Source organism: Opisthocomus hoazin, chromosome 3 (genome assembly GCF_030867145.1).
Source record: "Opisthocomus hoazin isolate bOpiHoa1 chromosome 3, bOpiHoa1.hap1, whole genome shotgun sequence".
In the NCBI taxonomy this organism is placed as follows: Eukaryota; Metazoa; Chordata; class Aves; order Opisthocomiformes; family Opisthocomidae; genus Opisthocomus; species Opisthocomus hoazin.
This window is the reverse complement of record NC_134416.1, coordinates 92,744,896-92,769,299: the sequence shown is the minus strand read 5'-3', so window position 1 is coordinate 92,769,299 and position 24,404 is coordinate 92,744,896. Positions and strand designations below refer to the sequence as shown.

The 24,404-nt window shown below is 38.6% G+C and overlaps 1 long non-coding RNA gene across 1 annotated transcript; it reads left to right on the top strand.

The window, feature by feature from the left end:
• Positions 1–525: 525 nt before the first annotated feature.
• LOC142360767 (uncharacterized) lies at positions 526–11,814 on the top strand. Its single transcript, XR_012763344.1, has 4 exons — positions 526–576; positions 2,748–2,872; positions 8,766–8,880; positions 11,643–11,814. It is a non-coding gene; the product is annotated as an uncharacterized LOC142360767 (long non-coding RNA).
• Positions 11,815–24,404: the final 12,590 nt, after the last annotated feature.

The window sequence follows — 24,404 nt, the reverse complement described above, 5'->3', positions numbered from 1 at the left end:
CCGGGCTCTGAGCAGCCTGATCTAGTTGAAGATGACCCTGCTCATTGCATGGGGGGGTGGACTAGATGACCTTTAAAAGTCCCTTCCAACCCAAACCATTCCATGATTCTATGATTCTGTGATATTACTTCTTGGGCTACTATGGATAAATTTCAGACAACTCTCTAAAGGTGTTTTGTAGGATCATTTACAAGTTTTTAATAGATTCTTTCTTCTAAATTGGGATGAGATAGAAAATGCTGAGAGTGGTAATTACCATTGCTCATTTTTTATAACCATTCAGCATTGGTTAAAACCAATAGGCTACAAGATTATACTAAATAAAACCTATACAGCTAGCGTTACAGTTACTAGCTTGTAATTCTCAGAAGTCTAAGTAAGTCTACATGTCCAGAGTCTTATATATGTGATAAGACCCTTGCCTATAAAAATGCCTGTTGCTGGTTTCTGTTACTGTCTTCTATTTATGCTGTGAAGTCACTTTAGAAACTTTTTTCTTTTTGTAAATGCAGCTTCAGTCCTATGTCCTTGATTTGTGGTGACACAAGAGAAGAAGCAGAAATGAGTTTGCTCATTGTAAGTAGAGTGTTCAACTGAACCAAGTAATGTGTTAAATGGTGACATTAGGGACAAAAATCTGGAAATTCAGAAGTACTAAATATTTCAAAATTATGTCACTGAATTAGTGCAAAATTTAGTTTTGAGTCTGTCCCAAGATAATTCCACCCTACACAAATGTGGCAAATTACTGAAGATGAAACAGCAGCCAACAGTAGTATCTACTTCAACACAGCCACTAAGATGCATTTGATGTTTATTATCTGGGATTTATAAACTGTCTAGTTCTTCAAATACATGGCCTTGTGCACGGCTTCAAAACAGCTTCATCATTTAATTATTAAATGCAGCCTTCATTCTTTGGGGGGGGGAGGAGTAGTTAACATAAAAGTAAAAATAGTTTAAAGGGTTAATAAAAAGAGTGTTCTGTTGTACCACTTGGTTATATTTTGATACTATGTTTAGCATATTCATACCTGTGTCAGAATTTCAACAAGGAACTTAAAAGAACACCAACAAGTGTGTCTTTCATGCTGGACTGCTTATTACTCAAAGTCCCTTGAGCAGAAGTGGGTCAACTGTGCTGTAAAAGGGGATTTTTCACTCAGCTTTCAGGTGTGGGAACAAAACATGTCAGCTTTGAAGTGTTCATGCTTTCATTTGTCTCTTGGAAGGCACACCACACTTTCCTCATTTGGCTGGAATTCGTGCTTCTACTGTATATACAAATAAATAAAAGAGAAAATATACGAACCAATTTTTTAAGAAGAAGTGATGGCAGAGGTGGAGTAGTGGTAGTATTACTTGATTTTAAAGTGTGCTGGTGACTGGCACACCACACTGTGTTTCATATCTCTTCTCTGTACTGCTGGCTGCAGTGCATGTATGCTTCCTGTTGTTTTATTCTTAGCTTCACCCTTCTGTTTGGTTTTCAGAAATATCCTTCAGCAACAGGCAAACCTGCACAGATAAAATATGAACTGCCACATCCTGAGAATAGCATTTTCTGACATTCAAACTTAACATTAAATAAATATGTACTTTTTACATATTTGGGATCAAATAAGAAGAGAGCGCATAAAAGAAAAAATCTGTTGAGATATTTAGTTCTGCATACAATTGAGGAAATCCTAAAATCACACTTCTGTTTTTCTTTGTGGATGTTCAGTGCAATTTTAAACACTCAAAGATTCAGCTAATATTTTGTTAAAAACTACGCTTTAGAGTGCTTGTGGGAATACAACTGAGCTGAATCAGATTAAATATCCAATATGTAAAGATTGTTTCATACTCAAAAGGACTGTAACTTATTATATCTCTTCTTGCTTCTCATTGAGCAAAGAGAGTGGAATAAACTCTCTTGCTCCTTCTATTAATTTCTTCTGTCTTTGCCTTCTCTTTGTACCAATTTTGGGTGTCTTGTGATAGAACTGGGCCACAGACTTCCTCTCCAGGATACTTTTCATACAATGATTAGGAAAGAGAATCCAACATGATTAAGGCTTCTTATGTGTGTCTATAACTAGAGGTCACCTGACTGCTAATATTTTGTAAAGAGAACATTCTTTCGTATATTTTGTTTTATATTTTTAATTTTTGATGTTTGTCCACATCTACATGTTAATCTTTCTCTTTTTGTTGCATCCATATTCATCTAGAATGTTTGTTTCCATCTGCAAATTTGTTTTTACCTGCAACTCTTCCTGCCTTCTTTCATACTGCCCTGTTTTCAGTGACCCATCAGCGCTCCTGCGGTAGAGCGTGCCAAAAACTTACCTGCATTGTTATCCCTGCTATAGGTTCAAGTGTTTACAAAACCCATTTCAATCCCACTTTCACACCAGTTAATCCCACTTTCACTGTAATGTTCTATAGGAGGAAGTTAAAAGAATATTTCAAGTCTATACCTTCTCAGCTTCTCTCACTAGTATGTCTGAACCAATAACCAATTCATTGTGTCTTGTACATCAAAGTTCATTTACATCACTCCTTAATAGAAAGGTATTGCTCTCAGCAGAAGTAATAATAGCAGTGGTCTTTCTAACCTGTGTTTTTAGAAATTGTCTTTCCCTATTCTGTGAAGCATTTGTGTATTTAATAATGTAGTAACATTTCTTGGAATATAAAAATCTTAAGAACAATCACCCGAAGCTTAAATATAATATAATATGCAACATTTATTTCTTCAGCTCCCTGGATTCTGCTGTGAATGGGGGAATAGTGAGAGGCCCAACGCCATGTCGGGAATTCCAGGAACATGAGACCACACTTTCCAGAGCAGCAAAGGCTGATGCACACACCACCTCATTAAAAGGTAAATTCCTTTAGTTGAGGGTCAGTAGCCTTAAGCCCACATTTTTCTAAGGCAGGAGTTTTTGAGAATTGGTTCATCATTTCTCAGAAAACTGCAACATATACATTTTTTTAAGCTAACAGTAAAATTGATGATAATAATAACAAAATTCCTATATTTCTGTGGTGTAACTCTTTAAAGTCGTGTAGTTAACTTAAAATACTAGAACAGATAGACAGTAATACTGTTATGTAACTGCTGTGTTATTGTTAAACAGTTACATTTGTTTATTGTTGAAATGTTACTCATTTTTGCAAGGCAGCTTTCAAAATGCGTCATGAACTTCTAAGGATAAGACTGGGAGGTGTTCTGACACAGAAGCTCTGTTCTGATGGTACTGTAAGGACAAATTAAAAGATGAGGCCATTTCCAGCTCTCCAAATAGACTTTGGAGTTCACTGGTTGACTAGTAAAGCAATCATTTGATAATAGTTTCCAAAACTCCAGTCCCCTATACTTACACATTCTTTCAATGTGCAGAAGACATTTCATGCTCAACAAGTGAATTAAAGAGAACTGTTATTGCACATTTCACATTCACATCAAGAGTGGAGCCTCCAGTTTTTTTTTCATTTTATTTTTGTTCTTTTTCCCTCTCGCAAGTAGTCTTGATACAGAGCGAAGAATTTCTTTTTCACTATGTGCACATGACTTCCTATTTCTTTTTCAACTTCAGACTTACTAGCAAATGCTTTCTCAAAGCCAGTGTAAAACTGGAGTCTTAAAAGAACTGGTGAGGCTGGGATCCACGTCCCTGACTTCAGTGAAGCCAGTGTCAAGAAATTCCAGGTTCTCAGCAGACTGGCTATGTACTGGACAGGAAGCTTTTTTCCACTGAATGTCTGGCATAGGTATCTGCTGAAGAGAAGCGCATCTCATGACTGAAACTGCAGCCTCACAGCAGGCTGAGCAGGACTTCAGAATAAACTGAGCTGCTGAACATGCATTTATTTTTATGCTCGGTGTGATGAAGTTGCTCCTAAATAAAGCACACAGCAATTCATCTGACAGAAAGGAAACAATTCGCAGTAGCCTTTTTCTAATAGTTACAAATGTACAGAGCTACCCACTACAAATTGTCCCTTTGGAAGGACAGGTCACAGGAAAGAAACAGACCTTGACCCTGGCATCCTCTGCTTCAACTCCTGACAAAGTACTGCAGACTTCAGTGCAGAACATTTCCCATCCATCGTCTTTGCTCTTCAGCTGCCACCTCACTGCTGTTTCAGCTGCAGAGGAGGCAGAGCAGGCAGCTCATGCTGTTACACTGTGCCGTTGTGCAGGGGGGTGGCATTGTGTGAGAGGTAAGAGAAGGCTAGAGAATTTATAGTTTGAAAAAAAAAATTGAGAGAGAGGAGTAGAAGATGTTACTGCTATTTCCCCCCTCCCCCCCCGTCCCCCCAAATGGTCTAATAAAGCTTATATTTCAGTGTCAGAAGAAAGGGTTCTTTGATGATTTTCCATTGACATGTGACCATATGCATTGCTTTCTGTGTTTCACATGGCTAAACAACTTGGTTTAGAAAATGAAAACTGTGATTGCCCTAGCTGGATTAAAGCCCTGACTGAAACTTGCTTGTTTAGAAAACAGGAGAATCTGTTCAAGATTCCCTGCCGGAGAGGCATGGAGATGATATATCTGCAGTGTTTTGTCTAGGCCCGAGTTTGGTGGTCAGGGGAGAGCCCTTTGGCTTACCTAACTTTCCCACTGATGGAGAGATCGATGTTCAGGAGCATCCAAGGGAAGGTTTTTGTGATTACCAGCTCTCTTGGGCTCTCTGTAAAACAGGGTTGTCTGGCCCGAGGTGACTATGACTGGCATACAAACAATAGTGCACATCACTCCCTGTATATGGATCTATTAGCATGACAGCAGCCTGGAGTGGGAAAACCAAAACTCATGAAGGATGCCTGCTTTTTATATTTAACAGTCCCTGAAATTAAATGCAGTAATCAATGCGAAGCAAAAGGGTACCCCAGTTCTACTTCTGCTCCCCATATGTAATAGCAGGACTGCTTTTTTATTGTGCCACCTATTTGTTTAGGCTAAATAATTTCTATGAAGGTGAAAACATCAAAAATGTCTTATCTTTCCTTGTTGAGTATTTGCAACTTTAATCGTGCAAGAGGCTCTCAGTGTTACATCTTTATATTTCATTACAACCTTCTCATTTGTTAAACACTTTAATGTTTCCATCTCTTCTGTTGTTCTGAAATAAAACGATGTCTTTGATACTACGGAGTGCCATTGTTTTACAGCTTTTGTCAATACCAATTTTATGTCCCTGTGGCTAGTTAGCTTGTAGGTCTTTGCACGTCTTCTTTTCCTGCTTCGGTGGCTATTTCTTTCTGATCCCGCCCATACCCTGCTTTGATCTAAGTTCGTTGCTGTCAGATATGTGCGTAACAGTTTTAAGAACAATAGCAAGCTCAGTTTTTCTACTTCCCTTTCATCACAGGTGGCCTGTCTGCTGGTCTCTGTGTTCTGATTAAGAACTACTGAATATTACTCTAAAACTACTGAATATATCTCTAAAACTATTGAATACTACTAAACTAGTGGACCTCACTATCTACTTCATGCTGCAGTCTCCTCTGGCCACATAATGTCCTGGAGACTACATAGCATAATAATAAAATAAAACATACACATTTTTCAGGTGGCCCATAAAGCCATGCTTCCTGGGAAAATGTTCAGTATTTCTATTTGAAATGGAAATTGAAATCTTCTCTAGTTTATTTGCTGTTGTTGGATGTTTTTGTTCTTTCTTTTCCTCAGCATCCCTCCCCCTTTTTCCTCCCCTGTTTCTTTAACTTTGAATTTGTCAATTCCTTCCTGAGGCAGAGTGAGCACAGCTGAGCTGGTGCTCCAGTTGATGTGGAAAGACCTGTGTTAGGAAACTCTCTTTTAGTAGATTTTAATACTTTGTAGCTGCCAAGATGGGTGTAGTAGCAGAAACAACAGAAGTCAGTCTGCTCATCTTGCTATTTCATCAGCTCACTGTGCAGTCAGTGCTTTCTTCACAGGACATTTGTGAAGCTAGATCTGAGAAGTGTTGTTGTTCACACCCTCCTCTACACCTGCTCATCTTCCCTACTTATCCCCTTTGAAATTACCTTGCATTTCTAATCAATGCCAGTTGATTCTGGATTAAAAGTGGTTATGATGCTCGAGATAAACAAGCAGTTAAGAGCAGACTGTCTGCATTTGAGCTTTCTGTATGGATTTCGTTGTCACAATCACTTGAAACAAGGACCATTGGATTCTTACCTGAAAAATAAGACTCAAGAAACTGACTTGGAAAGAGCTATGGTCAGAAATGGATCATCTGATGAATTAAAAACCCAGTTGCTTGATGAATTAAAACCACAGTTGCAGCAGGTAGTGAAGGGAGGTGTCTATGCTGAGAGGCTGATAAACACAGTTTTGCCTATCAACAGGTCAGCTGTGAAAGGAAACAAAAAACTGAGTCACATGGTCAGAACCTTCTTTAGTAGTTTTACATTGCCTGATGAATATCTATGCCTAGCCTTTGTGTAACAATTAATGTGTAAATGACTTTGCTTTAATGTCAAACTCGTATGTCATGCCTTCTTTTATGATATAAGTGACAGGCCATGAAACTTCAAAAATTTTCTTTGAAACGAAACTTCATGTTCAATCCTAAGTTTGGTATGATGTAGGTTGTCATGCCAGTAGTATTTCAAACTCTATTTTAAAGGAAATTTTACTTTATGTATTTAAACAGCCCTTTCTTCTAATTTTGTGGCAGTGTTTGACAACTTTTTCAGAACTGAGAGCCATCTTCACTTCCATCACAGGAAAAAAATGACAAGTCTGAAATCTGAATATTTCCATTCATCTCTTCTGATGAGCAGCCCCAGTCCAATAATGTTGAACTGAATTTAAATGCACATTTATTCTGTAACATACTGTTTATGCAGAGTAACACTTTGGCAGTGTGGGTCACCAGTTCTTCAGCTTGTGTTGTCTGTGATTCTGGTACAAATAAAAGTTAGGTTTGTAAGGGCAGCTTTTATGTATTTTTAAATATTGGCCCAATAAAACCACTGGGTAGTGGCATAAAATCTCTCTCTGTTATCTCCTATGTCTTTTTCCCTACTTTTATACTGCACCCTGACCTTCTATAGATACCGTTGATGAGCTGTCTTTCATCTCTGCTGCACCTTGGGGTTTATATTTAGCATCTCTACACATAAACATATCCTGTTCCTTGCCATCCTTGAACACCCACCACAAACTTCCTCTGCCTTTGTCACTGTCAAGTTCCTTCAAACAACCGCTAGTTATTTTAGACAGTTTTAAAATTTATTTTTGCACAACCTGACAATGCTCCTGCTTGCTCTGTTTCCCATTACAGTGTTCCCACAGGTTTGGTTTGATTTTTTTTTTTTTTAATTCTGATACACAATGAAGCAAATCCTAGTTGTTCTTTTTTTAATTCTCCCACTGCTCCATTGACATGGTGCACAAGTGTGGTGCTGCCTTGGTGGTACATTTGTCCCCCCAGTTCTCCAGAGGGACACTACAGTTAGGGACATAGAGTAGAATGGCAGCGCAAAGGAAAAGCTAGGAGATGCCTGGTGCTACTGCGGGTACATGAAAATATCCAGACATGGAACAGATGAACCACAGAAGCACATCCCATCCTTCTGTGTTGAGGAGCTGGTAGCTATTATATGAAGACTGGCTTAATTGAATGTCCTATCCCCTACTGTCTAGAGGACACAATTTTGGTAAATGTCAGAAGGTAGAAAACTCATAATCTTACTCTGTGTTTATTTCTTTGCTATTGTGATCTACTTCTATGGAGCATTTAGAACATCTGACATTGCCCAGGACTCTTTCAGGTGAATACCTGCTTCTTTACAAGGACTGGCCAGGACACTTCTGCATTAACTTCAGTACAGTTTAGCTGATGAGCTACATTCAGCTGTACTGCTTAACTGTTTAGCCAAGATCCAAAGATAGGAAGAGTAACAAAGCACTTACATTTTCAGAAGATTTCTCTGGGAGCGAAAGAGTTGTTGTAAGGTCGGATTTTTTTCGCTAAATTTGTGCATGCTTTTTTTTATGTATTACCTTAAGGAGATGCTGAGTCCTTGCAGCTCTAGCATCACTAAAAGTTATGTGAGTGGCCCAAGTAGCTCACTTTTTTTCTCAGAAGCTATATCACCTCGTGTTTCACTGCTCTCCTGAGTTTCCCTAATGTCATGTTATTTAGCTTTTTTCGCACCCCTGGCTAACTCATCAGCACAGTCATTATCCAACCTCTCCAGCTGATCTACTTAACACCTCATTAAAAAAACATATGCTCGGCTCATCTCCTCTCACTGCTCTTCACTTCTCAACAAGTCCTGCTTTTTTCTTTTACATGTAGTTCTTTTGGTGCCTAATATTTGTCAATCATTAGTTTTTACCCTCTGGTGCAATTTTTTCATGCTGCTCTCACTAACTATCTCATCTATATCATATTCCACCATCTTTTTAGCTTACAGTAGATATCTATATATGGATTTTTTTTGTTCTTGTTTATCTTGAGCTTGAGTGCTGAAGCCAAGGCATAATAGCATATTCAAATATATCGTCTGCCATTGTTTTTTTTTTTTTAAAGTATAGTTTTATAAACATACTGCTATCTCTTTGTTGTACTTGTCAGAAACTTTTTCTTTTAACCTTTTTTTGTAGAAATGGTTTTCTTACTTGGCTAGATGATTCAGTATTTCTTTAAAGAATCCATAATTATTTCTGAAGGAAACTTGTTAAATGTGAGCTCACCAATAAAGATACAGACTGTTTCTTAATTTTTCTTTTTTATTTTTTTTTTTACAGTGAAGTGGTTAAAATCAGAAAGTTAGCAGACAATTTTTCTGATTTTTCCCTCAACAGAAAATAATTAGCATTCAATGATATGGAACATACCATCCTTGTGATCTATTTGAAATATGTAAGTAGCTTTTTTTACCTGTATTTTTGCTCTTTACTGCATTTCATTATGACTTTACTGTAATTTGCAAAGAGATTTGTAACCTGAATGGCTCTTGGAACTGATGATAAGTTAGTCTGGTGATAGAAGTAGGCACTTATTTATGTTTTTGAGCTGTATTTGTCTTCTTTACTACATTTCACCAAGACTTTACTGTACTCTGCAAAGAGATATGTAACCTGGTCAGTTCTTGAATACTGATGATAAATTAGTCTGGTGATGGGAGTAGGCACTTAATGATTTTTGACCATTGAGGAACAATGGGCAAGTGGATAAAAAATGACTTTAAAATTATTTAACAGTCACATGATTTCTTCTGTGCCACTATTGTTTGGTTTTTTTCCCTATACATAAAACAGTGACTGTAGTTTTGGGAAACACCAGTGTGTCTTAGCTATAGGTAGATGCTAACTTTGTGAAGATGACCATTGTGTGTTTGAGTAACCAGAAGAATAGCAGTGATGTTTGTGGCTGTCACGTGAACATAAGAACAATAGGGTTTCTGAGAAACTGGAGTTGCTTGATACCTGACAAAGTCCAATGAGTATTGATAATAATTTATCATATCCACTAGCAGCTGGAAACCTAAAGATATTACTCCCCGTCCCCCAGATATCAATAACAGTTTTTGAAGATTGCAAGGGTATAATGAACTAAACTAAGCATTACAGGACTAGTTAAGAAAAATCATAAAACCCTCCAAATATTTCAAAGCATTTTCAAAGAGATCCAGGGATTCAGTAAGCTTGATATTCTGGTGGCTTCTTTGGTTCCTCCAATACTTGGTATGGTGAAGTATTTTTACTCAGGCAGCTTGCTTTTCAAGGAGATACCTTAAATGTTTCTGCATTTAGTGCACTGAAATGTTAAAGCTGTGAGATTCTAGACACAGGCTACAGTCCTGGATCAAACTGCTGAATTTTTAGGAAAATTTTAATGCAGAATCAACTTAGCTGAACTCAGTTATGACTAGAATACAGTGGTTCTCATGCTGATGTTATTGTAAACCTCTGTTTTAAGTTCAGGTCTGTATTACTCCCGTTAGTCTGAGCAAGGCAGAGCTGCTTTCGAGTATACACAGGAATGAGAAATGAGGAGAGATACCGTAGTAGCCTCTATACCCCTGCTACAGCCTTTTCCTTTTTCAGTGTGAATTTTGTCTAGAACTGAAAATCTGGTCTTTATTTTCAATAGTCTGGAGAAATATGACCTCAAGAAATGTTAGAATCACAGAATCGTAGAATGGTTTGAGTTGAAAGAGACCTTAAAGATTGTCTGGGTCCAGCCCCCCTGCCGGGGCAATCCCGTTATCAAATCTCCACAGTGCCTGAAAGCAGAATATGATAATTTGGCTATGATAACATGAATGTGCCTTTAAATAATTCCCTGTCATACTAAAAACTGAAGAATAATGAAAAAGGTGAATGGGAGTGATGGACAACAATATTTTTACTACATCCACCGCTCTTAGCTGTACCTGTGCTTTTATACATGCCCTCAATTCATAACAGCAACTACCTGCAGAGAAGCTGTGCGTAATGAATCCTTTAGGTTGACAATCTGTTGAAGGCAACTGTTTGTTTCTCTTTCTCACTTAAAAAAAATGCCCTTATGACGGCTGATGACTCCTTGTGCTTAAGGGACTGTTAGCTGCACTAGCATAAATAGTTCATTACTATAACTGTGGTGGGGCTAAGAGAGAGAAGAGCAAATGTCACAAGAGCTGAATTATTTTTTCCTTCGCTGCCTTGTTCCAGAGTGGGAGCTACAAAGTAGTATATTGCTACCATTGCCATCACCTCACTGCAATAGCTCCCATTATTCATAGGAGGGCAGCTGAGGTTGATTCCACGCGATTTGTGCAAGGAACCCTGCTATTCGTCCCTTACAGTCCTCTAGAGTGTGAGCTGTAGCAAATGGACTGGGGAAACGGTCTATTCCATGAGGTATAGACCTGACTTTGAGTTGTCCTTGTGTTTTCTAGTGCAAACATATATATCACAAGCAAGACTTCTGAGCAGCCTTAAAAGAATAAATGAAACAGCTTTTTCATTTTCTTCAGATTAAAAAAATCAGAAAAAATAGGCAGACCAAATGTCTGCTGGGTTGTGGAAAGTTTCAAACATATTTGTAGATGACTGAAGCCTCAGGGCTTTCACTGAAATTGCAATGTAGTTTATTCTTAGCAATTGGATGGAAACTTGCTATACTTCAAATATGATGTAAAAATGAAATGTCCTCCACATCAAACTGACATCGTAGTCTTGGAGTACCTGGTGTGTTATATGCAATGTTGTTTTACTGTCCCTGTTTTTTCAGTCTCAATACCCTGATCAATAAATGCATAACTAGGCAGCCAGAGCAAAAAAGGACAATGTCTTTCCTGCAGATAATTGATACTGAATAGAACGCATGAAATGTCAGCTAACATCTTCCTTTCAATGGTGGTTACTTTGAGTTCTGTCTTTCCTTAGCTTCAGCTTAATAAAGGGTTTGCAGGGCAGATGCAAAGAATGCTTTGCAAACCAAACTACAATTCATTTGATTAGTTACGAAAAAGTTAGGGAATATCTTGGGCTCCATAATTATTTGATTTCACAATGTGTAGAACAGAGGGTTCGCTGTGCTCTTTTTTGATGGTGTGATCTGGAATGCTTCATGAAGGCAGTGAAACTGTAAACAAGACGTGTTGGATTTTGGTTTTGTTTTTTTTTTTTATTCAGGACTGCAAAACATCTCCTTCAGTCAACAAAGTGAAATGCCTGACAGAGAACATGCAAGCATATTTTGACAGTAACAACAAAGGAGAGAATTTCATAGTACTTTCTAAAACTTGCTGAACTGTTAGTTTTCCTAGAGCTGTTTATGTTCCACGGGGGCACCATTTCTTCAACTTTGGCCACATCTACTTGGCTTTTCAGCAGTAATGCACTACCCTATAGCCATTACACCTACCCACACTATGGCATTGCATTAAAACCCATATGCAATATTCATTAGAAGAACGTGGAAAACAGACATACGGGCACTTCTAAAAGCAAATGGAATTGTGCTACCTCATCTGGAAGATATGGCTGTGTTAATCCTGCACTCCTCCAGATATGTGTCTGCATCTCACTGAATGTGATGGTATAGGAGGATTACCCTTCACTTTTAAAATGTAATAAATATTTTGTCTTTGAAACAATTTATTAAGAAATTTATTCTTAAAATGCAGTTTTCCTAGGGAAAAAGAAGAGAAAGTCTTAGGCTGGAAATCCAGACCACCCAGAGAGGGAATGTAAAACAGGTGGGTTAGCACTCTGACGCCGTGAATATTTTAGGTGGAACTAATGCAGAGTGAACTATCAGAGGTTAATACATCAGGTATGGTTGCTTCTGTGTGATTTTATTCCTGTAAGAAGTTGTGATGTGTTACGTTTCAAAATGTAAGTCTTGTTTCCACGCTCTGCCTTGGTAGTGGAAACAGGTTCTTTTAAAAGTAAATATCATTTACTCTCAAGCTGCGCCTCCTTCACCTGGTTCTTTCACCAGGGAGGTAGTATAAGGGGCCTTGCTTTATTTGACCAAGCACGACATTAAGATCTTTCCTTTAGTGCAGATCCAGAGCAGTGTATTCATTTGGTTTTCACAGCAGCTGTACAGGCTTTCCAGCGCGAGTCCAGGAGCAGTATTCAGTATTTTCAAGTGTGTCTATTTTATTCCTGTGTCACGTCTAATCAGCATCGGTGTCCCTGTAGAACACGTCTAAGAAGTTCAGGCTTTGGATTTAATGTGGGCAGAAGTAATTTGGTGTGGACTGTTTCTATGGTGTACATATATTCTGCGTAGTTCTTTGTATATAGGACAATTCAGATCAAATACTTCATCTGACTAGGTGTGCAGTGTTGTTTTAAGTAGCAGAACAGATGGCATTTCCCTTCCTGAGCTATGCAGCAATTACTGTATCTCTTTACCTTTAAAAATCTCGTGACTTTAGGCTAAGACTTTACAGTGAAGTGCTGAATGTCTTTTAAGTCCCTCAATAGCTGACGGGGTGTGTGTATGGCTAATTTGTTTACATCAGTGCAGTGGAAAACCAGGTTTGTCACTTTCTTATAAATCCATGGACAAGTTCAAGCAGCATGTTTCTTCTGCTATTTACAATATGTGATTTAAATTATATCTTTTGGATTTGAGAAAGAAATGCCGTAAGTGCTGCTCACATCAGGAGTAGTTGGGCTTATTAGAAATCATCCAATTTTGAGGAAGAAGGATAGCATATCCACGTGCTATTAAGAAAAGTTAGTATGTTAAAAGAAGTACGTACCAGTATACAATGAAGTATCCATTGAACTAATGGATTGATTTTTATCATTATTTTACTATTTGATCGCAAAACTGATGTTTAATGACACATGATTTTTTATTTGGTTGCACTCATAGACCTTATTCTTATGAACTGCAACATTCAGCATCACAGCGTATTGCAATAACCTGCCATCACTCGTGCAAGAACTTGTCCAGAATCTACAAAATATTTGCCCTGGTATAAATGCTGCAAAGCGGGTTTTATTTTTCCAGGGGTGAGAGTGCGGGTTGTGTAAACCCTCTATGCCAATACTCTTACTCCAGAAAAAGAGTGTCCACACAGTGACTTGCTCTAAAAGCAGACACTAGTTGCTTTCAGAGGTAGCATGAGTCAGGTTGTTGCTTCTTTCTGGTAGCTGAATAAGTCTTCATATATAGTTTTTAATTCCTCCTTACTATACGTGGTCACATATCACCTAATTGCTTTGTTACAGAGCCTGGGAATTTATGTCATCTGCAAACACAAATCTTGATGCAGAAAACAGGAAACATGAGGGTAGTGCAAATGGTTTTTTCCAGTGGCTCTCAGTAACCATGTCATATAGAGTCACATTGATGAATAGCTTTTGTACCACGAAAAAATGGAAGTACATGCACACACATGTGTGCACAGATGGGATAGCATTCACTTGCACCTAGCAATGGATTATAAAATGTCCTGTCCCAGCAGTGATGTTACAGGATGGTTTTTGATGTTAAAATACACTTCTGTGATTGTCTATTTGCTTATAGATAATTCCATAATACATGCATCTCTTTTTGGTTTATGACCTGGTTCCTAGTAATATCTTATTAAATATTGCAAAATTACTAACTTCCCTCATGAAAATGGACAGTTTTTGTCTTCCTCTGTGTCATAGCTTCTCAGTCTTACCACTGCAAATTGTCCTGGATGCTTGGAATTCAGAGCTTAATTGCAATTGATATAAAATTATTAGCTTCAGCATGCAATGTTACCATGTTCATGGCCTGCTCTTCCACCTCTAAGTCATGACTCAGAGAGAACATCTGCATCCTGAGGGTTTCCTTCTTAGAAATGTGTCAACCACAGTAGTAGATCCAAATTGCAAATTTATTTTTACTCTGGTAATTTTACATGAGTGGGGTCATTAGATTTAACTTTAAAAGAGTAAGTGGTACTTTTATACATAAATTCTCTGCTAATAGAATCCCAGAGTAAAGCTAGAAAAGAATCAAAGCTTTCATGTCTTACTGACCGAGAGAAGTATTTTGCTCAGTCTTTAATTTTGCAGACGACAGTAAGAGTAGTAGTGTACAATGCTTGTTCCTCATTGACATGAGTATCATATGTTTCAATGATTCACTTGTTTCACAAAATGTTTTGTCCCTATGTAAGCCAGATAAAACAATTTGGAAAGCAAATTTGAAGAACAGTGATGTCCTCCTCATTGGTCAGCTGACAGTTAGGCTCCTTCAGATCCTCCCAAAGACTCCAGAAATAGCTTGTGTGACCTCTCAGTTTACTTGTTTGTGACACAGAGAACATGATAAACTTCTCACTGGAACATGAAATCATCTGATACAGACATCTGGAGTAATGTAATTGCAAGATATTTTTAACAGAGCTTTCCTCAGGCTCCTGAGCTACAAGTCTTTTTCTATCTTTTCAAAATAGAAATCTCATTTTTCTGCTTGGAATAATAAATCCAGCTTTGATACTTCCTTATCTGCACTACTGGTTTTAATGTTTAGGCAGGTGATTTGATACACTTCTGTGTTTGATATCATGAACATTTCTGCGTAGGATGTAGTCTGATCTCTGCGCTGAAGGTTGAGTGATACTAAATTGCTAAGTGGTCTGTAGAGCTGAATATCCTACTGAGTTTAATCCTATAGTTAACAACATTCCCATTGCTCAAAAAAACCTCCCAAACCTCTGGAAAGCCTGATGAATACAGCAGATGTCATACATAATGTTTATGTTGTTCTCTGAATTTGGTGAGAGCCTGTCCAAGGAGGTAGAAGCATGGAGATCTGGCAAATACAGGTACCTCGGAAAAGCAGCAATGCCTTGTTGCAGAGGGTGAACCTGTCCTGCTATAAGCTCTTATTTCAGCTATCTGCTTATTCCCTGGAGATGTGGGCAAAGAAACTCTAGAGCATAAATGAGACTTTCAACAGGGTAGCTTATGTTGTCCTCCCAGGCATCCTGCCTACCTCACTCCCTGCAGCTGGTCCTCCTTGTCTCAGCCCACCCTACTATCTTCCTGGAGGGGGACGGAGCAAGGTGCCTTCAACTGGTGTGCCTTTCTTGTGCTCTCTGCAATTACCTGATACCAGTGTCATTCCCACAGGTCTCAGCAGCTTTATCCATGGAATAGTAATAGTAATAATTCCTATTATTACTACTGTCCTGAGCCTGATATTCTTATTCCATATAGCTAGAAATACCCATTGTACAAAATATTATGCTTTAAAAAAGTAAATAATCAAATCAGAGCAAATGCTCTTAATTTGGGTGCATATGGGGCTCAGGGATTAAGCAACACGAGTGTTAATAAATGGCACTGGAGAATCTTATTAGCAGACCATCTCTTCTAGAAGCCTGGTACTCCCTAAGACATCCTGGGCCAGCAATTGCTATCCAGAAGAAAGTTTAGCATTTGCACAGTTCAGTTTTGCTGAGCTTATGAAAAACGATGAGAATATGCTTCTCGAACCTTAATGTCTCATCTGCTTTATGCAAAAAGGTCTTATCTTACCTTAGAAGTAGCTGCTTCTAAGAACAAATGGGACTACTGCAGTGTCTCACATTGGTAGGACATCAGCTGATCAACTGATCCTAGCAAGGGCAGGCTTTCCTTTAACTACTGAAACTCCAAATTTCAAAGGTACAGCACCAGATATAGTAGTTTATGCCGAAGGACGGCAAATAATTTGTGAGCCAATGTACACTGTTTGTGCTATTTGTAGGATGTCTGAAAATATTAAAAATTCATGATCTTTTAACAAGGAGCTACAGCAGTAACAACATCAAGCTCCAGAATCAGCAAGCAATAGTGTACAGGTTAGTGCTTCAAAATACTTATTTTGTCTCATTTTAAAATATTTAGTCTGGAATATTTTAAGTTATACTATCCTACTGCATATATTTGGCTTGTGGAGCCTGTCTCTCTGAGTCTGGACAAGTATGGACTACAAGTTACTGCATTTTATTGTTTAGAAACCCAGTCTGTAGTTAAAGCCTCATGTAAAAAGCCAAGTGTCACTTTGAGAATGCCAGGGTCAAAGTATGAGGCCAAAAAAAGGGAAAATTTGATAATAGGAATCTTATGAGATTTCTCTGTAAGGAATAGAGACCTCTGAAGTCCAAACATAGTGGAAATTTATCAAATAGTGTCCAAATGCATGTGCTAACAGAAGATAATAATCTGTGAAGTATCATGATTGAGTTCTAAAGTGAATAAAATATAATAATAAAATAGTAATCTCTTAATTGCTTAACTGACTTGGCCTTTGTTGTGACCATTAGGAGTTTAAAAGTCAGTTTCTAATATTTTAGAGAGGATTTGCTGTTTCAAAAATTTTTTCCTGATTTGCAAGTAAACTGAGGTAACGGGCATATATGTTGATCTTAAAACCCTAAGCTGAGTCAAAGAGCTAATTTAGGACAAGACTATTAACTCTGAATTCACATTTACATGTTGATAGCTATCACACTTTTGCTTTCACCTTCCTTAAGTACTACATTTTGGCTACACTTTGCCTCCCACCAGCCATATTCTCCTCTGACAAACTGTCACTGGACAGGAAAGAACTGGGGGTTCTTAGGGGAAGCGTGTCGGACAGTTTCTGAAAGCCTAGCAAGGAAACTAGGTTGTAAACAACAGAAATATCCAGAACCAAATTAAAAGGAACATAGAAATGTCACGGCAAAATACATGTAAATTGAGCAATTAAAGCTGTCTGCTTTGATTAGGACTGGATTTATGGATATATACGCGAGGTACAAATATATATGTTGATGCATATACTTGATGACTGGATAGTGAGTCATATGGGATGGGAATGAAATGCTTCAATCTATGGGAACAAGTTCTTAATTCAATCACAGACAAGTCAGTACGAATGGGAGAAGCTTCCTGATAAGGCATCATCAGCTGCAGAAAAACGGAGACGAGTTTTTCTATGGCCCACTTTCCCTTCTGTGCTTTCCTTAGGTCCTTGCTTTTCTCTGCAATTTTTTTGCCTTCCTTTCTTTTCCTGTTAAGGGCCAACTCTGTTTTCACTTATAAACAAAAGTTACATCTGTTGGAGTGGGAGCAGAGACCTGCTCTGTTCTTGGGGAGTAAGTTATAGTTATGCCCCTAGTAGTATTTTCACTCGTGACAATAACAAGTGATGTGACTAGTCTTCCACGCAGAGGCGGTGTTTTAGCTGGATTTAAAAATCTTTTACTATTTTTCTTCTGAAATCCTAATGCAGGCTCTTCAGGTTACATCACAATAAAACTCACACTGATGGCAGACCTGCTGTAGTTCAAAACTGTGTCCAGCTACAACCAGTTCTCATGCATATTTGTTTTTCAAAATTAAGATGGCCTTCACCAGTGTTTTTGGTACTCTTGAGACATGATGACACTTAATCATGAAAAAAGCTTTAGACACAGCATGGGAAAGTGCTCTGTTTTCTCTCACCATTTCCCTTCAATTATGATATAAGTGAAACCAGACAGAATACAAAATAAAACCTACTCAGCTGAAATATTTGCAGCCTTCATATACACATATTCTCCCACATTCTGGTAAAAATCTCTTTCGCTCTGTTCTCTCCCAACTCTAACATGACTTTTAGAGCTAATCATATCTCTGAAGGCTTTTCATTACTACTTCTTTGCAGGCAAATAGATAAGTAACTGCATAATTTAAAACAACTTACTATGCTCAATAGGCAGTGACTAGCATAGGAAAGAAGGGAACGTGCAGATACTGTGCAAGGAACTGGAAGAAGCCAGTCATAAGCTGGCTTATGTCATAAGCATATCTATGGTTTAGTGATCAGCTTCTGACAACCTGTTTGGACTAGGAGATACAGAAAAAGCCTGAGTTGTACCCCTACAGCAGTGCTTTTGCAGTTTCCCAGCGTAGCGAACCTGCAGTGTTCCCTGCTGTGTCCCTGCAGAGAGCGTCCCAGGTCACACCAGCCAGAAGACCCAGATGTCCTTCCCGTTCACGGCTGAGAGAAATAAGAAACAAATTGGTTGCATGGGAATGCTTCAGGCCTTCTGTCTAAAGAATACAGGGGCCTGATTAAAGAAATCACTCAGGGCTGTGTATTTACAAAATCCATTAACCAGGGAAGTAAATGAAGCTTTTTCATGAGTTTAAAGATGGGTTATTCTTTCTGGAGAAGATTAGTGTCCCAAATCGGGTTCCCTTGACTTGCAGTCAAGTACTGGGTACTGGCTAGCTGTAGCCACATCAATTCACCTGTGCAACTGTGATCAAGGCTTACCATGTTGTTTAAGTATGCAAATAAGTAGTTATAAACATGTTAGGGCATTGTAATAAATGTGTCTAAAAGCTGTACTATGGAGAAAACCAGAAATTTCTGATGGTGTGTTCTTTTCCCCCAGCTTCCATGTCTGAACTACATTAGGAAGTCTTAAAATAGGTGGGGAAACATGAACCGACTTTTTATTGCCTATAAAGTAGATGGATAAGAGGTTTTTGGGTTTTTTATACATCAGAAATGCCATTATGTATTTATGTATTTTATTAGTGAAAGAACAAGCTGGCAGGAGGTGTATTTGTGACAGGGGAACTGTATTTCTTTTATAATGGGGAAACTTTGGCTTCTCTCATCAAGTGTAGCTCAGCCTCTTTGATGTACATAGCTATCCACTACAGAACTGAACCCTTCTTTTGTGTTCTTCCTTGCTAGCTACATACTTTGGCTGATGTACTACTTGTTTTTTTTCCTAGTGCAAGACATTTTTGGTTATACCAGACCAGATCAGGGATAGTTTTTAATGGAAACACAGTGGACAGAGCAGGGATATCTGTGGGGATAAACATTGTCATGACAACAGGACTTTTTGTAGCTATATAAAGGAGAGTAAGACCTGACCATAAAGTAGGTGAGCAGTACAGGACCTATGGAGGGAAACTGAATATTGGCGGAGATGTGTGGAAGGCACCAAGATGCTCAAGAGTCGTAAATCGATTAGGGTACATACAATGGTGGGATTAATGTGGTTAGATGAGGCTGACCGAAGTTTATTTTACCGAGACAGATGATGCAGAATATGACTTTCTTATGGACTGTCTGAGGGAGAAAACTGAAGAGCTCACTGGGAAAAGCAGGAGTAGCAGCGTCAGAAAGAAAACTGTTAGCTTTTAGTCTTCAGCATTTAGGCGAGTCATGCTGGAGAGAAGGTAAGTGATGATAGCTGTGCTTTATTTAGTTACTTAGACAGTGTATGGAAACCACCGTTTGTTTCTATTAAGAACATGTTGTTTAAGTGGCATTAAGAATTTAAAAGAAAGCTGCCTGGGCACCCAGCCAAACAGGAGATATCCATTTATAGTTCAGTAATGATGAGCCAACATCAGGAATTACTAGGCCAAGTTCCTCCGTGAATTAAACTAATATAAGCAAGCCTGAGGCCCTGGCGCATGAAGCAAGGTTATGTTTCCCTAGAACTTAACAGAAGCAAAAAAATGCTCCTTGTTGTCAGCTTGTAGAGGTTCAGTATTAGCACAAGAAATAAGTGATTTCTGGCTGGAGAGACTTTTGCCTGCTGAAAATGAAGTTCATACCAGGAAGGAAAGCTCCAAAGGAAATAGGTTTGTGTTGCTCAGAAAATGAGCACTTCCTAAAAACATGAAGCTCTGCACTGTGAGAAAAGGCGAGGAAGTATTCCCTGCTCCTCCCATCTTACTGAGCTCAGCAGGGAAGGGACCTGATTTTGGAGGTATATTATTTCTTTTTAAAATGATGAATGAGCTGGATGTCAGCTAGATGAAGCTGTGAAATGCAAAAATACCTACAACAAAAAGCGTTTTATCATAGAATAATGTGGATATCTCTTTCCTCCCATTCTCCTCACAGCTGATTCCTGGACTTAGATATCTAAATAGCTGCACTAGATATTCACTGACTTACTTTATATGGAGGCATTAGCTTTACGTGTTGCCTCACCCAAAAGTAGTTTTAGCTTTTTGCCCACTTATTCCCCAGTATCCTTTTCTCAAGAAAACAAATGTAATAAAAAGAAGTACAATATTTGTTTTATACCATATAAATACAATATGAAATAATAACACGTTCAACAAATATGATGGTTCTTAGCTCCGATTTTACTATATTATCCTGAACTAATTAATTTTCTGAAAGCTTGAAAGCTGTGCTGTGGATCGCCTAAAACTATATAAATTGTCCCAGACATTGGCTGTCAACTGTCTGGTGTCCTTACCAGTGGGAAGATGATTTAAGTCCATAAAGTTCTGGATTGCTCTCAGCTTAAAGGAACTTCAAAGACCTCTATGGTCTCTTGGGACAGAGTTGCGTTCTTGTGACTTCATACACCAGCTGAAGAAAAATTGATATAGCATGGAAATATACTGTCAAGGGCTTATCCATTTTTTACTGTTGATCGATGCTGAAAGTTGAAGTTTGAAAGTTGAGGTCAGCAGTTCTTTGTCTCAGATGTTTAACAGAAAACAATCAGAAGAGTTGGAGCTGGGAGGACAAGGAGTCCATTTGATGAAGCACCAATTGATTACCCAAAGAATTCTTCCTTTGGGAGTGGTTGTGTGACAGAAGTTTGATTCAGCATCTGTCCTGTACAGACAGGGAGTAGTGAATGCTCTGCTGTTGTGTTCACCTTTCTTTGATTAAGCACTAGGGGCTGCTAGGTCACATGGACGGAGCAGACAGGAGTGGTTCTGTCAGGACAAGCGAAAGAAGAACTGGATCCAGAATGTCTAATGTCATGAAAAAAAAAAGGGCATCTGTGGATACAGCGTGCTTGTGATGTCAGTTTTGGGGAAATGAAGCATTTACAAAACTTGTGCTAGATCGTGGAGAACATGCACATGTTTCAAGAGCAGACAGGAGCCATAAACCTATTTTGTAGTACTGTTTGGAGACAGTGAGAGGTGGAAATTGCTAGGAGCCACATGTGGCTGGGTAGGTTCTAGCTACCTGCGAGCTGTGCTGGCTTGCTGGAGGGCTGTCCTTCTACTGTGCACTGCACACACTCAGCTACTGTAGTAATAGCAAGAGAGACTCCATGAAGCAGCAAAGCAAAAACCTGACAAAAATGCTAATTTTCTGTTTTCCAGGGTCTTGATGATACCTTAAGTCTAAAGGTTAATTAAATGGCTGAAATTATAGGAATGAAGGGAAACTGTTAATGGCATTTTTTACAATTACATTCTGCACAACAAGGATTGCGTACTTTGTAAACCTTTGTATTAGCGATCTGAGCATCAGTAGGACACTTACAATGTCTCAAGGCACACTGCCACGTCTAAAAACACTCAATTTGAGGTGAGAGAGTTCTCCTTCAGATAACTTGCCTCAAAATACAGTAAATATGGCTGAAAATTTGGCGTTTTAAGCCATTTTCCATTTGATTGCTGTCTTCTATCCCGCAAGGGTATCAGTGTAAATATGCACAAGGTTCTCAGTACTGCTTAGGCGGAATCATAAACAAAACGACAATTCTAACACTATAATAGCTTATACTCTCATGCTTGTAAATTTTTTGCGAAATTATGCCCTCGAGAAAGAGTGAAGCTAATCATATTTGGTTCAAGGAACAACAGGAATTCATGGTTGATACTAGAGTTATTAGTAATGTATAATTAATATGCCCATTAGAAGTTTGCACAATTAATCTAAAAACTAAATTGTAGCCTAGTTTAAATTGGAATTTTTTCTAAAATTGGTTTTCCAGGCTTTTAGGAAGGATTTTAAACAGAAGTGCTGTAGTTAATAAGAAATCCCAGGCAGTAATATTTGTATGAAGTAGCAGGCTGAGGGTAACAGCATACTAAATATTTTTGCTTTGTTTTACCACTGTGACTGTAATCCCTGGTGTTTCCAATGAATAATTCTTACAGTTTGTTGACTATTTGCTAAGATACATTAAATTACTAGGTCCTGGATTGGTTCAGCTGGGCGGCTGGCCATGCTGAAGAAAGAGCTGGTGATCTCTGACACGGATCACTCATGGAAGGAACGCCAGCCTCCTCAGAAGGTCATCGAGGAAAGAGCAAGGACTGAAGGGAAGGTGAACAAAGAAGATCACTGACTGTGCCCAAGCTACTCAATAAAAGGCCAAAGCCAGGTGGCATAGACTGGGTTGTGCACACCCAGTGCGCAACTGGGTATAACTGGGTGTATAAGTTTGGGGATAACTGTAGAGTTACACAGCACTTTTTTGTCTCTTTTTTGGGCATCATAGGGTGCCCTCATGGCCTCACAATATCATGACTATTTTTGTGTGCACTGTTTTTCTGTTCAAAGATTCTGAAAAAAATAGGAGGATTTTGTAGCTGACAGTTACCAGAATGTTTCTGTCACATGATATTAAAGGTATGTGTTACAAGTATGGATGTGGCTTGTGGACATACAGGAGTGTTTCACGGAGCAACACCCATAGCGTTTAAAGACTTGTGACACCCTGTTCACAAATACATATGGTAACCCACACCTCGAGATGCCTTGTACAGTGAACAGAAAGTACATTACATATTTCAGCCTGATGTGAAGGAGAGGCTGCTTAATTCAGAAAGAAGCATCGAGGACAGAGGTATTTATTTTTTTCAGATTTAGACATTTTCCTGGGGGGGCTAAGTACAGGTAGCTTGATGAAACTGGATTCTTCAGACTGAAACAGCTTTTGGGATGGAATTACTCAATATGATTCTTTGAGAATGAACCCTTGATTCATTTTTGTTCCTCTAAAAATGACTGAATAGTTAGTTTCACCTGCCTGATAAAAACAAGAAATGCAATTTAAAACACTCTTTCGTACATAAAAACAGCCCATGGCATGAGACTAATTTGTGAAGTCGCAGGCATGGGGAGGAGACAGGTTGCAAGATTTTAACTTGGCCAGAATGGCCTCTGGGCACACATAAAGTTCTGTGATTTACTTCAGTGATTACAGAGCAGAAGCCTGCAGCCTTACAAGTTGTCAGCTGGACTGCCAAGGGAACGTTTGTTTGTGCTTAAGTACCAAATTGGGTTTAGGCTGCAGTTTTCTGGCCAATGTAAATTTTGTGGATGTGACTACGGTTGCACAGAGAGTCTGTCACAGAGACCCGATTCCCTTCCTAGAGGCATAATTACTGGGCTGTATCTTATTCGTCTCCAAACCCACCGAAATCACGTGAATCTCTTTTTGTGTTAGACATTGTCGTGTTAGACAATTACAAGCAACGAAGTCAGTATGGTTTAAGCAATTATTGCACGTTCTGCTGAATGTTGGTAATGCTGAAGTGAAAGAGCTGGTACAATGGGCACATTCAGAGTCTATGAAAGAAGCTGGTGACATGTCATTGCGGCCTTTTTACTTATCGTTGGCTTGGACTGGCAGCACAGGCACACATCACAGCTGAAAGAGTGGTAAGACGCAGTTGTCAACACGAACAATTTCTTAACATGTTGTAGCTCAGCTGCTTCAGAGAGTTTCACAGTACATTAGGGCAAGGTTAGAAGCATTTAATGATATTTTGTCAAAATTACCACATCCCAAAATTTCAGAAAAATTCTCAATTTGTGGATGTACAAGCAGGTGAAATAAAATACTAGGAAATCCTATGAAGGTATTAATATTTTTCATACGACTATTTTATTAGCTAGGTGCTGGCAAGGCATAACAGGCTAGAAGTGGACCTTTTGGTAAATTTATAATTCCCCAGGTATTTCGGGAAGATTACCATGACTTCTAACAAACTATATTTTCTCTTATTCAGGCCCCCACTAACGCATGCATTTTGTTTCAAGCAGTGCACACTCGAGGTCACGTGTTAGTAAAATTCGATCTATTACGTAGGACTGTGTTTAAGGAATTCCAGCTTTTTAGCTATTATCTTACTCTGTAACAGAGTAAGGGACAGAAAGTGATTCATGATTATGGAAATAGTCTATTTATTTGG